General features: G+C 43.1%; 1 protein-coding gene across 4 annotated transcripts in view; it reads right to left on the bottom strand.

Moving 5' to 3' along the window:
• TANC2 (tetratricopeptide repeat, ankyrin repeat and coiled-coil containing 2) overlaps positions 1-12,824 on the bottom strand; it is a 479,564-nt gene that overhangs the window by 160,081 nt on the left and 306,659 nt on the right. The window contains exon 1 of one of the 4 annotated variants that reach the window (XM_044297177.1): positions 4,107-4,182. The exons of the other annotated variants lie outside the window; for them this stretch is intronic. The gene's annotated coding sequence lies outside the window, so the exon portion shown is untranslated. Of the gene's footprint in view, positions 1-4,106; positions 4,183-12,824 lie in introns of those variants that run through there. 4 annotated transcript variants of the gene reach the window in all.

Genomic DNA, 12,824 nt, shown 5'->3' on the forward strand with positions numbered 1-12,824 from the left:
CAAGTGCCCAGGGGCGGCGTTCAGTGTGTAGGTGCCCAGGCTGCTCTGCCTTCTTTTCACTTTACTCCTCCCCAGCCTCTGCCTTTGCCCGCCCTCCAAGTCTCTTGCCTCATCGATTGGGCAAAGGCAGAGACTGGGAAGGAGTAAAGTGAGAAGAAGGCACAGCAGCCTGCACTAAGGGGGAAGGGGAGGGGTTGCACACATGGCTGCAGCCTGAGAAAACAACGCACTGCTTTTCTATCGTATTATGGTCTGCAATTATGATATCTAATGATGAGCAAGAAACAAAACCTAACATAATCTCCCTGTGTGTTTGTTGGTTGCTTTTTTTTGTCTTTGGATTATTTCTTCCCTTTAAAGGATCCACCAAGCAGAAGTGTTTCACTTTGGTGGATCTAGCCTATCCATGAATTATGTAGACAGACTGGTCAGCGGGCAGATACCAGATTTCTCCTGCATTGTATGACTGACCGGCAATAACATCTGATCACAGTTTTTTCTGAAGCCAGGTCAGCAGCTTTGTGGATGTCATGGTGGGGTGTTTTATGAGACAACTCAAGTAGCAGCCATTTCCCACCTTAAAGTCCTTACAGACGTAATAACTGTGCTTCAATGGGCTTGTATAGTTTTAAGTTATTCACGCCATTTTCTCCATTCTGGTAGCTGATTTCACAATCTGACTTTCGGCCCTTGGAAAGTGCACCGGTCATGTGGTATAATAATTGTAACTCTCATTTGAACCCTCACAATGCACTATTCTATGCAAACAGGAAATCAGCGAAATTTTGAATGATATGAAAAAAAAAATCTGTCAATTATTTATAAAGAATATTATCTACATTTCTCCTGTGCAATGCTGTCAATTGTTCTTTGAAGTTGGACTTTTCCTTTAAAGGAGATTTGTCTCATTGATCATGATGACTGAGTTATAGGCAGCATGCTAAAGAGCAGGCAGATCGATATGTAGTTTTTGTGATAAAACATTGAGTAAAACTTCTATATACGGTAATTTATTAAAATTCCTGCTCATTCTCGGCTTTGACATCAGGGAGGCGGAGCTATCAGTGATTGACAGCTATCTGTGAATGCAGTCATAGAGAGAAGGCTGCCAATCACTGATAGGACCACCTCCTGGACTTCAAAGCCCAGAATGAGCAGGAATTTAAATGTATTAAATGCAATCTATACTGAATCTTTTCCCATAAAACTATATCTCAATCTGCTCAGCTCCTCCTGCTCTATATCTTGCTGCCTGCAGTTTACAGTAGACTTCCATTGTGGCAAGTTCCCTTTAAAGCAGCTCTGTCATCCGAATCAACCCTATCCTACCAGGCATACAGCATTGATTAAAATAAGAAAAATGAACTTTTAGAATGAAGCAAATGAACTACTCGAACTCAAATAGGCGGGTTTATGCAGTTCGAGCACCACTCCAGCGATGCCACTAGTGCTCCATAATGACGCCCCTCTGCTTTTCATCATGAACCCCCACCCCGCCTTTTGATTGACAACGCTAGACCGCACTTCGGCTTCATCCCAACGAGCGAAGATGTTCTGGACACGAGTGCGGTCTAGCACTGTTTCTGTGTGTAGGGCATGCACGTTTCTGTATGGACAGTATAGTCTTTCTACTGCAGTAGAATTGAGAAAAATTGTTAATATTCCAAGGAACAAAAATTAGTTTTGAGAGAGATTATGCATTAAAACAATTAACATTTCAGTAAAAAAAGCATAATCCCTCTTGATTAAATCCCTTTCTTAACAAATGTTAATAGAAAAATAATACATTTTGCTAAATTATGCAGCAGAGATCCCCACCACCACTAGGGTGTCTTTATACAAGAAGAAGGAAACATGAAAAAAAAAAAAAAAGATATAAGAGAACAGTGCCTCCTTTCCATAAGAAATAAACAAAATTTCACCAGTACTGGTTGATAAGTACATACACTCACTGTATGACCATTCCAAGTACGCCAGAGAAAATATATTTTTGTAGCAGTTTTCGGTCTTTAAAAGATGATAGTCCCAACCTGGTGACCCTTTTAAGATATCCAAACATATAGACAGAACTGTCTAGGTGACGATTCCTTAAAACGGTGAAACACGTTAGATTCCAAGTAAAATTGACATGAAAAATGCAAATTTTGCCAGTAAATACAGGACCCCGAGTAGTCTTTACTATGCATGTTCTGCCTAATTGAATGTGTAGCTTACTAGGGAGATTGGGAGTGATGGGCAACTTTAATTCATTCTCTGTTTCCAAAATGGGCAACCACTATTGGCTTTCCTTCCATTTCCTACTAGCTTGCTCACAGTTCCAAATGGTATATGTGCTAACTATGAAATGCTACAAGGGTGGGGGATCAATGCACTGGAGGCAGCCAAATCAGGTACCCATACACATTACATGGTCAAAATGGACAATTTCAACCAAAAAGTTCATTTTAGCCAACCGAAGACTGACCATCATCGTTTGAAAAGTTGGCTGTATTTGAAATTTCATTCAAGGTTGGACTCATCAAATGAATGAACTTTTGTTCAAAGAAAGATTATTAATTTGTTCCTTTGAAAGAACGTTTCTGAAAGATCGTTCATCCTTCATCCAACGTCATTTAGCGTGTCTGGACCATCCGAACATCTGTAATGGCCCATAGGGACTAAAATGTATATAGCTAGATCAGCAAAATAATTGTTCACCAGATGATTATTCGTTCAAAGATTGTTCAACTTCTTTCTGTGTAACACATTCAATAGCTGTGGGCCAAAAAAATATTTGGCCAACCGCTATCTCTCCCCTCCTGGTTTCCCCATACACGTTCGGCTTGGCCAACGCATCTGTGTATACTATGAGGAGAGCTGAAAAAGCCACAGCTAAACATTGTCAACAGAGAATTGGGCAAAAATATTCATTTTGCCCAATCTTTGTCTCCCCCAACATCATCTGTCGGGGGAGAGTTAAAGCTCCCCACACCAAACCTGCCATTCACAGTAGGGTCGGCCAACAGAAGTATTATGTGTATGGCCAGCTTTAGGGAGACCCAAATAGAAACCACATTAGTTTATATGAAACATATGAAATCATTATTAGTCACTCAGTGACTCACATCCCAGTGATGATTCTAATCACTCAATCAGCCGCTCTGAAATGGATATGTACATGATAAAACCCTTCAGTGATTAGATTGATCCTTTATATGATAGATTTCTTGACATAGTCAAAAGCTCTTACCAGTCAATCGCTAGCTAGTCAAAATGCCAATAAATCAAAATGTTCAAGCAATCCTATTAAACCTGCATATCCCATTGACAACAAGGAGAATGTACAGATCAGCCATCTCCATGACGTATGTCTCCTAGGACATATACACAAGCACAGTGAGGTTGTCCCATGCCCCACTTCTGCATAGCCCTTCATACAGCAAATAGTTTCATGCTGAGAAGAGGCAACTGCAGACAGTCGGGGAGATTTGGTTCCAGACTGGTGATCCAAAGCACAAGGACTGGTGAATCAGCAAGATTGAAGGGGACATCCAGACTGTGCAGAGCAAAGCCAAGAATATAGGTTTATAATGCAAGGCAAAAATAAACTCTACAGGTAACCTTAAATGTTAAGACAATTCTACAAGTTCCCCATAGTTGGAACCATCACAAATGGAAATTAGCAGTCCCATTCCTAACCCTTGGGGACTGTCAGAGGGCACTCATCATAAACGTCCAGACATGGACTACTAAAATTCTTCTGTTACAAAACAGCTGTGACATAGAGAGATGGATTGTGGTGAACGCCAACACAAGGAGAAACATCAGCTTATCTTGTGAATTCTTCTGGGATGGCAGGAATCAAGATTGGAGCGCTATGCAACCAACACATAAAGACCATTTCCAAGCAGACAATGATAATTGTGCAGCATTGTGCAAAGAATCTTCTCAGGAAAACATATTGCTTTGTGGGCATTTTTATATCTGCATCAGCATAATTACCAACTTGGGAAGCTTCTCGAGGTCAGCAGGCAAAGAACAATTATACATACACCACACAATCCATTCATACATATAGGACACCATCAGAAAGTCAGGGACAGCATAGAGGAAAAGTACCTTCTCACCTCAGTAAAAACTGACGGGAACACTGCACCATTCTGCTGGGCTCATGAAGGACGCTGAAGGAGGAGAAAGACAGAGCAGCACATTAGGTGCCTGCCTCATACTGCAGTGTGTGCACTGAAGCAGATGCACAGGTATCTAGGCACCAGCCTTACAGCTGCAGACACACAGTGTGCCTCCTCCGCAAGGGGATGGAGGGGACAGGAGGAGGTGTAGATACTTTCGGTTTTCCATTAACCCATTGGTTTCAGCATCTTCACTGCAGCTGGGACTATGTGAAAAATACTGCAGCTGGGGCTCCATGAAAAACACTGGCAGCACCTTCACATCTATCACTAGAGTTCTACAGAGACCTAAAAAACTCAAACATGTTTGGGAAGGGGGGGGGGGGAAGATGATAGATTGATATGGATCAATAGATAGAATGACCAATAGGGATTGATAGGGATCAACAGATTAATTGATCGATATAGATTAATACATCAACTGATCGATAGGGCTCGATAGATCAGTCAAAATATAGTTCTCAAAAGATCGCTAGGGCTTGATATATTTAGAGAGATCGATAGAGCTTGATAGATCAGGTGATCAAAAGAGCTCAATAGATCAACCAATTGAGAAGGATCGATAGATAAGGCGATCGAGAGGGCTCAACAGATCAACCAATTGAGAGGGATTGACAGATCAGGCGATCAAAATGGCTCAATAGATCAACTGATTCAGAAGGATAAATAGATCAGGTGATCAATAGTTTGAGAGCTCTATGGATAGATAGATGCACATGAAGCTGCACTGTTTTTAACAAAATTACATGATTTATGAGACTATGATCGGTAGCAGCATCTTAACTGAGTAACCATCTTACCTAAGGGAAAACCGCTTAGAATAAACAAACCTTCAGGAAAAATAGGTTACTGCAATACTAAATCTCTGTCACTGCAGCACATTTAAACACAGAGCAGAGGTAAAGAAAGAATGACAGGGAAATGCAAAATTCTTTTTAACCACATAAAGGAGGCGCAGAATGTGGAAGAGCAGAGAGAGGATTTGTTTCCTCAGTCATCATCTTTAAAGGAAAAACTACTAAGGCTACGTCCAAATCTGCATTAGGGCATTCCAGTACTCTGTTCCGGCAGCAGAGTAGAATACCAGAAATCAGATCCCATTATAGGGAGCAGGGATCTGGATGGCCCAGCGGTGATCCGCTATGCTGATTACAGCAATTCCGGTATTCTGCTCTGCTGATGGAACAGAATACCGGAATATCCTAACGCAGATGTGGACAAACTGTAAGATTTATAACAAAACTATTACAACCCAAAAGTGCAGAAAAGGAAGCAACAACATAAGGCCCCTTGCACACGACCGTATGGATTTTTCAGCATTTTGCTTTTCGCAAAAAAACGGATCCGCAAAAAATATGGATGACGTCCGTGTGCATTCCGTTTTTTGCGGAACGGAACAGCTGGCTCCTAATAGAACAGTACTATCCTTGTCCGTTATGCGGACAATAATAGGACATGTTCTATCTTTGAACGGAACAGAAAAATGGAAACGGAAGGCATATGGAGTACCTTCCAGTTTATTTGCAGATCCATTGAAATGAATGGTTCCGTATACGGAACGCAAAAAAACAAAACGGAACGGAGACGGAAAAAAAAAAACGTTTGTGTGCAAGAGGCCTAATAGATAAAAATGTGTGGACGAGTTCAGATGAGCCAAGGATTTTGTCATAAATCCTCTGAAAATCAAGGGCAAAACTCAAACATGTTGGATGCAGATTTTGGTGCGGATTTCACCTCTGCATTTACTGGAAATAAACAGCAAAATCTTAAGTATAGAGCAATAACTCAATAAACTACGGGGAAAGAATAAGAGGGAAGACTAGAGGTCAGGGAATCAATACTCCACATTGAGCAAGTTAGAAATTACAAGGTAGAACAGGCCTGATCCAGAAACCTGATGGACGGCAGCATACCCCACTCCTTCCTTTCAGAACAAATGCATGTTTGGCTGAGCCAAGCGTGCATGTGAATGGGGGAGGGGACGGCCAAGGGATATCTAGCAGCAGAACCAGCATTCGGCTGACAGTGATCAAATAAGTATGGCCAGTCTAAGCTTGGCAACGAGCTGCTCCATATGCTGGAGGCATTTTCACCATTACACTGCCAAATCAGGATCTGAAGAACATCAAATGGTGAATCCTTGTGTTATGCTCCACCCTTCAAACCCCTCACTTGGCATTACATTATCAGTTAAGGCCTCTGCCATGCGATCACGTGATCCATGCGCTTGGGGCGCCCTGACGTCACTCTGGAGCGCCCCGGGAGGTAAGTATGCTGCTCCCCCACTCCCCGCTACACTTTACCATGGCTGCCAGGACTTTAGCGTCCCGGCAGCCATGGTAACCACTCTAAAAAAGCTAAACGTCGGATCCGGCAATGCGCCGAAACGACGTTTATCTTAAGGCCGGATCCGGATCAATGCCTTTCAATGGGCATTCATTCCGGATCCGGTCTTGCAGCAAGTCTTCAGGATTTTTGGCCGGAGCAAAAAGCGCAGCATGCTGCAGTATTTTCTCCGGCCAAAAAACGTTCCGTTCTGGAACTGAAGACATCCTGATGCATCCTGAACGGATTTCACTCCATTCAGAATGCATTAGGTAAATCCTGATCAGGATTCTTCCGGCATAGAGCCCCGACGACGGAACTCTATGCCGGAAGACAATAAGCAGGTGTGAAAGAGCCCTAAGACTGATCCTTGATATCTGTTAACTTTATAAAGCTCTCATTGTCTGCGGCAGCATACTGTATGAATTTTCATATACAAATAGTGCATTTTTGTTAAAATGAAAATCTTTGTGCTCCTGGACCATATGGGCCACGGTGGGCCAGGGTTGCATCAGCTTGAAGACTCCTAAGCTATAATGTTTTTTTGATCAAAACCATAGCCAGTGATTCACAAGGCTGACTGATAAAAGTACTCTGTACTTCTAGTGTGCTCTGTCCTGATTGTAAGAGTTCGAGACAGATTCAACTGATCTCACGAAGAACTTGGGAGAGCCAGGGACATCGCTTCCAGCCAAGATGTATGAGAACGATTCCAACCGGCTGCTCATTGCTGCTGGAAGCCGGATGAGACTCTAAGAAAGGATGGCCAGATGCCATCAGTAGCAAACTCACAGGATTGTTCAAAGCCAAGTCATCAATAACAGAATCTTGTGTGAAGTGAGGTCATCTTCTAAGCTCTGATTTATCGTAAGATCTCAGCCCAGAATCCTCTTTAAAAAAAAAAAAAAAAAGTTTCCTTTCTTAATCCCCGTTTTACTAAGAGAAAACAAGCTCGATGACACAAAATCAATCTTGGCTATTCCATGATGTAATCTTCCCGGGCTCCATTAGCACACATGCTTTGACTTGTTTGTATACACAGAGAAATTCTTTAAGGATAAGACACTATGGCTGATATTTCAATTGTCCAAATAATCTAAGCTATTAATGTAAATTTACATCAGTGGTGGCCTGTGTCATGAGACCTGTGCACCTTTGGCTCCACTCTACATTTTTTGCCTTGCTGAACGACTGCTTTCCAACTCAAAAAGAGGGTCTTCAGGGATTGGCAAATTGGTTCTTTTTGGAAGACTTGTACTACGTTACCAAACAAGAAGTAAGCAATACTGAAGTATAATTTCATAATAAAGGTAGAAGTGATGACTTGAAATTACAGTCCATTAGTTTACATAGAAAAAAGCTCCCCAGAAGTGATAGGAAAAGCTCATGCATCACTGTTCCCCTATAAACATGCAAATCAACATTTATTTCACTTATGACAGAGGATTATCTTCCTTTGCAATAAAAGATCAAATACTTAAAGGGGTTGGCCACTCTCTGGTTATTGTTACCAATGTGTTTGTAAGATGATTATATGTCACTTAGTAATATAGTCTTTGTTGAAATGATGTGCCATTTTCAATATTTCATGAGGTATGCTCCATTGTTTACAAAGTCTTTTGTGCTGTTCACATGGAGGTCTGATGGAGGGTCAAGTGACTAAGCAAATCACCTCCTGTGATATATCCTCCATTCAAATACACTGCACCTGTTTGAATGGAGGAGATATCAATTAGAGATGATTTGCCTGATCACATGATCCTCCATCGGCAGCCATTTTATGCACAGAATACATTCTAAATATAGAAAATTGTGCAGAATTTCAACAAGTCTATATTAGTAAGTGTCATATAATCATCTCACAAACCCTTTGGTCAACAGTAACCAGAAAGTGGCTAACCCCTTTAAGGGTGTATTAACCCTGCTGATTTTTTGGCGGATGATTGTGAACGAGCATTCATAGTAACTCTGTCACGGGGAGCCAGCGGCGAGCTCTTCCTTTGCAGCGCCGCCGCCATCCCTCACATATAGTGGTGCGAGGACGCAGAAGCAGGAATTGGTTCAGCCCCCACCTATGGTGGCCACCTCCCTTCTGAATCTCAAACCCTGTGTTAAGCTTCCTGATCGTTTTTCCGGGGATCGTAAGTATTTTCTGACGTTTAAGGAAAGTTGTAAGTTATATTTTAGTTTACGCCCTCATTTTTCGGGTTCCGAACAGCAAAAAGAAGGAATAATTAATTATCTCTTTGTTGTCCCTCCCCACGGACTTGCCTTGTCTAGCTTCTGTGGAAGCCTTTATTTAGGCGTTAGCGGTACTATATGATGAACCCAATAAGTCGACTGTGGCAGGATCTCAGTTGAAGTCTCTCACTCAGGGGGACAGACCGGTGTAGGAATACTGCACTCAGTTCCAGAAGTGGTGTGTTCCCTCTGGCTGGAATGAGCCAGCGCTTAAGTGCCAGTTTAGATCAGGACTCTCTGAAAATCATAAGGACATGTTGGTCAGTTATCCCTGCCCCGACTCCTTAGAACAGACTATGACTCTAGCTGTTAGACTGGACCGACGTATTAGGGAAAGGCAACGAGAACATCTGACCTTTCCACAGGTGGTGGTCAAGCCAGACTCCTTTACCTTGACTCCCATGGGTGAGAATTATCCCGAAGAACCCATGCAGCTCGGAATGACCAGAAGGGATCAGAGATGTCTAAGGGGTGCCTGCTTTTATTGCAGAAAATTTGACCACTGGGTACGACAATGCCCTAAGATTCCTCTCTCCCAGGGATCCTCACGGCCGGACATTTTGAACGATAAGGTACTCTCAGAAGTAGTTAAAGAGAAAGTATTAGTACCAGTGGTTATTTCTTTGGGATCTTGTAAGGGTTCTGGGAAGGCGTTTATTGACTCGGGGTCCGCTTCTAATTTTATTCACCATAATTTAGCACTTTCCATTGGGGTACTCATGTTGTCTCTTCCTAACCCTATCCATATTATTGCCTCTACTCCTTTGGTAGGCGGAACTGTGGAATGTACCACTGAGGAAAGCGTTAGGGCAATCGTTGCTCCAAGTACACCAAACGGAGCCAAGGGTGTTGCTCTGCCACAGTTCTGCACCTGTACTATGTTAGTGCAGTGAATGTCTGCGCGCTGACATTCACTGTTAGGAGTGATACCTGGTGTCCTAACGGTACCAGATATCCACCTAGATAGTACCTCACCCAGGTCACACACATAGGATCCTGTGGTGTCTTAGCCATCTTAAGTGTTGGTGGGTTTCAGTTTGTGGGATCCACCCTTCATTTATCCCGAGTTGGCCTTACTGCCATCTATGTGGCCATTATGAGGGTGGTCCCATAAATCTGTGAAGATTTCAGTTGCTGCTTTGTGCAGTGTTGGGTAGATACCCCTATATTTTAATTTTAAGACAATTTAATAAAGTATCCGTTATTTTGTTTTTGCGTCCTACTCCCACATACATTTATTCAATTATATTTTTAGACAATTTATTGGGAAATTTAGGATTGTGTATTAGGATGATATTTTGATTTATTCACCTGAATGGGATTCTCACATTAGCCACATTAGACAGTTACTGGAGGTTCTTTGTGAAAACCCCAATTCTATAAGATGGATCCAGGGAAGGTGCAGGCTATTCTGGAATGGGTAAGACCCTTCTTTCTTAAAGCATTAGGCTACTTTCACACTAGCGTTCGATCGGATCCGTTCTGAACGGATCCGATCATAATAATGCAGACGGAGGCTCCGTTCAGAACGGATCCGTCTGCATTATTTTAGCATATAACAGCTAAGTGTGAAAATAGCCTCGTACGGATCCGTCCAGACTTTCAATGTAAAGTCAATGGGGGACGGATCCGCCTGAAGATTGAGCCATATTGTGGCATCTTCAAACGGATCCGTCCCCATTGACTTACATTGTAAGTCTGGACGGATCCGCACGCCTCCGCACGGCCAGGCGGACACCCGAACGCTGCAAGCAGCGTTCAGCTGTCCGCCTGTCCGTGCGGAGGCGAGCGGAGGCTGAACGCCGCCAGACTGATGCAGTCTGAGCAGATCCGCTCCATTCAGACTGCATCAGGGCTGGACGGCTGCGTTCGGGTCCGCTCGTGAGCCCCTTCAAACGGAGCTCACGAGCGGACAGACGAACGCTAGTGTGAAAGTAGCCTTACAATGCTTTTTGGGTTTTTCTAATTATTATCGAAAATGTTTATGTTATTGCCAAACTTCTCACAAACCTAACCAGGAAGGGGGCAGATCTAGTGAGCTGGTCGCCGGAGGCCATAAAAGTTTTTCGAAACATTCAAGTAGTTTTGTACATTTTGTAGTTGAGGTCAATACCTCAGAGGGTCAGGTAGGAGCAGTACTCGCTCAGAGGTCAACTCTCACTAATCTGAGGCCCAGTGCGTTCTTTTCTTGTAAGTTCTCTTCCACTGAGAAAAATTATGATATTGGAAACCGAGAGTTACTTGCTATTAAATGAGCCTTTGAAGAATGGCGTCATTTTATGGAGGGGGCTCAATATTGTATTACGGTTCTTACGGATGATAAGAATCTACTGTTTTTGGAATCTGCTAAACGTTTGAATCCCAGACAGGCTTGGTAGGCATTATTCTTTACACATTTTAACTTTTGGCCAGGAAGTAAAAATATCAAGGCAGATGCCTTATCCTGGAGTTTTGTGCTTTTCAATCTCCTGATACTCCACCAGAACAGATATTACCAGCGGGTGTCATTGTGGTTTCGGTCTCCTCCGATCTGTCAACCGAAATAACTGCAGGACAACATATGGTTTCGGTACAATTCCCTACTGATAAATTATTTGCCCCCGGTCATTTACATCTCCGACTGTTGGGTGAGTGCCAAAATTCTGTGTTTAGTGGAAATCCGGGTATTAATGCCACCAAGGAACTCGTCTCCAGGTTTTACTGGTGGCCCACTTTGTCTAGAGATGTCCATTTATATGTGTCCTCATGTGAGGTATGTGCCAGGTCCAAGACTCCTAGGTCCCGTTTGGTGGGCAAGTTGTGACCGCTGCCCACCCCTAGTAGACCTTGGTCCCATATCTCCATGGATTTCATCTCCGACCTATCGGTTTCAGAGGGCAAGTCGGTGGTATGGGTGGTTGTTGACAGATTTTGTAAGATGGTGTATTTTATTCCTCTATCAAAGCTGCCCAATGCTAAGACCTTGGTCTCCCTGTTTGTAGATCATGTGATATGCTTACACGGAATTCTTGTCATAAGTTTAATATCTCTTTGTCTTTTTCTTTGGCCTTTCATCCTGAAACCAACAGTCAAACTGAACATTTAAATCAATCTCTAGAACAATATTTGAGGTGTTATGTCTACGACAACCAACATCGGTGGGTGGAATATTTGTCTGTGGCAGAATTCGCCATCCTCCTTGCAGGTTCCTGAAGCTGATGTAGTAGTTAAAGAACAGTGCACAGTCTGGGCTCAGGTTCAGTTGAACCTGAAAAAAGCTCAGGACATAAAAAAGGTCAACGCTGACAGGAGGCGCTCGCGAGGAGTGGATTTTGGGTTGAAAGTGTGGTTGTCTACCAGGAATTTGTCTCTGAAGGAACCTTAAAGTAAATTTGCACCGCGCTTTATTGGTCCTTATGAAATCATTTAAATCATTAACCCTGTGTCTTTTAAGTTATGGTTAACTGACTTCTTTCGTATCCATAATGTTTTCCATAAAGCATTACTCAAAAAGTCTGTGAAGGTTCTCATTTATCCAGGTCATGGTGAAACGTTTCCAGGAAATCTACGGTACGTCCAGTTGCCTTGATTTATTCTTTACAGATATTACTCAAAAAGTATGTATCGCCTGCATCCCCTACTCAGGAATCTCAGTCGCCAGTGGAGGTTGCTGGCCAAATAGAATTCTAAATTTCTAGAATCCTTGATGTGAGAAAAGTTCTGGAATTCATTGCAATATTTGGTTCCCTGGAAGGGTTATGGTCCTGAGGAGAGGTCTTGGGTACCAGCTTGCAAGATGCATGCTAAGAGGTTGGTAAAAAATTTCCATTTAGCTCACCCGGAGAAACCCACTCTAGTGATTATGGGTCCGGTGGCCCCTCGTGGAAGGGGGGGTACTGTCACGGGAATCCGGTGGAGTGCTCTTCCTTCGCAGCGCCGCCAGCATCCTGCGTGACTAGGGGGCGGGGGCCACGTATGCCTCATTAGTGTGGCCGGCGTCCTCCGTCCCCTAGACAACGAGCAGCAGGAGATCTGAGCACCGATAATAATGAATTGGCGCTCAGCTGTATTATCAGCAATACGAGTCACACGATGATGGCCACGTCACAT

This window comes from Bufo gargarizans, chromosome 6 (genome assembly GCF_014858855.1).
Source record: "Bufo gargarizans isolate SCDJY-AF-19 chromosome 6, ASM1485885v1, whole genome shotgun sequence".
NCBI classification, from domain to species: Eukaryota; Metazoa; Chordata; class Amphibia; order Anura; family Bufonidae; genus Bufo; species Bufo gargarizans.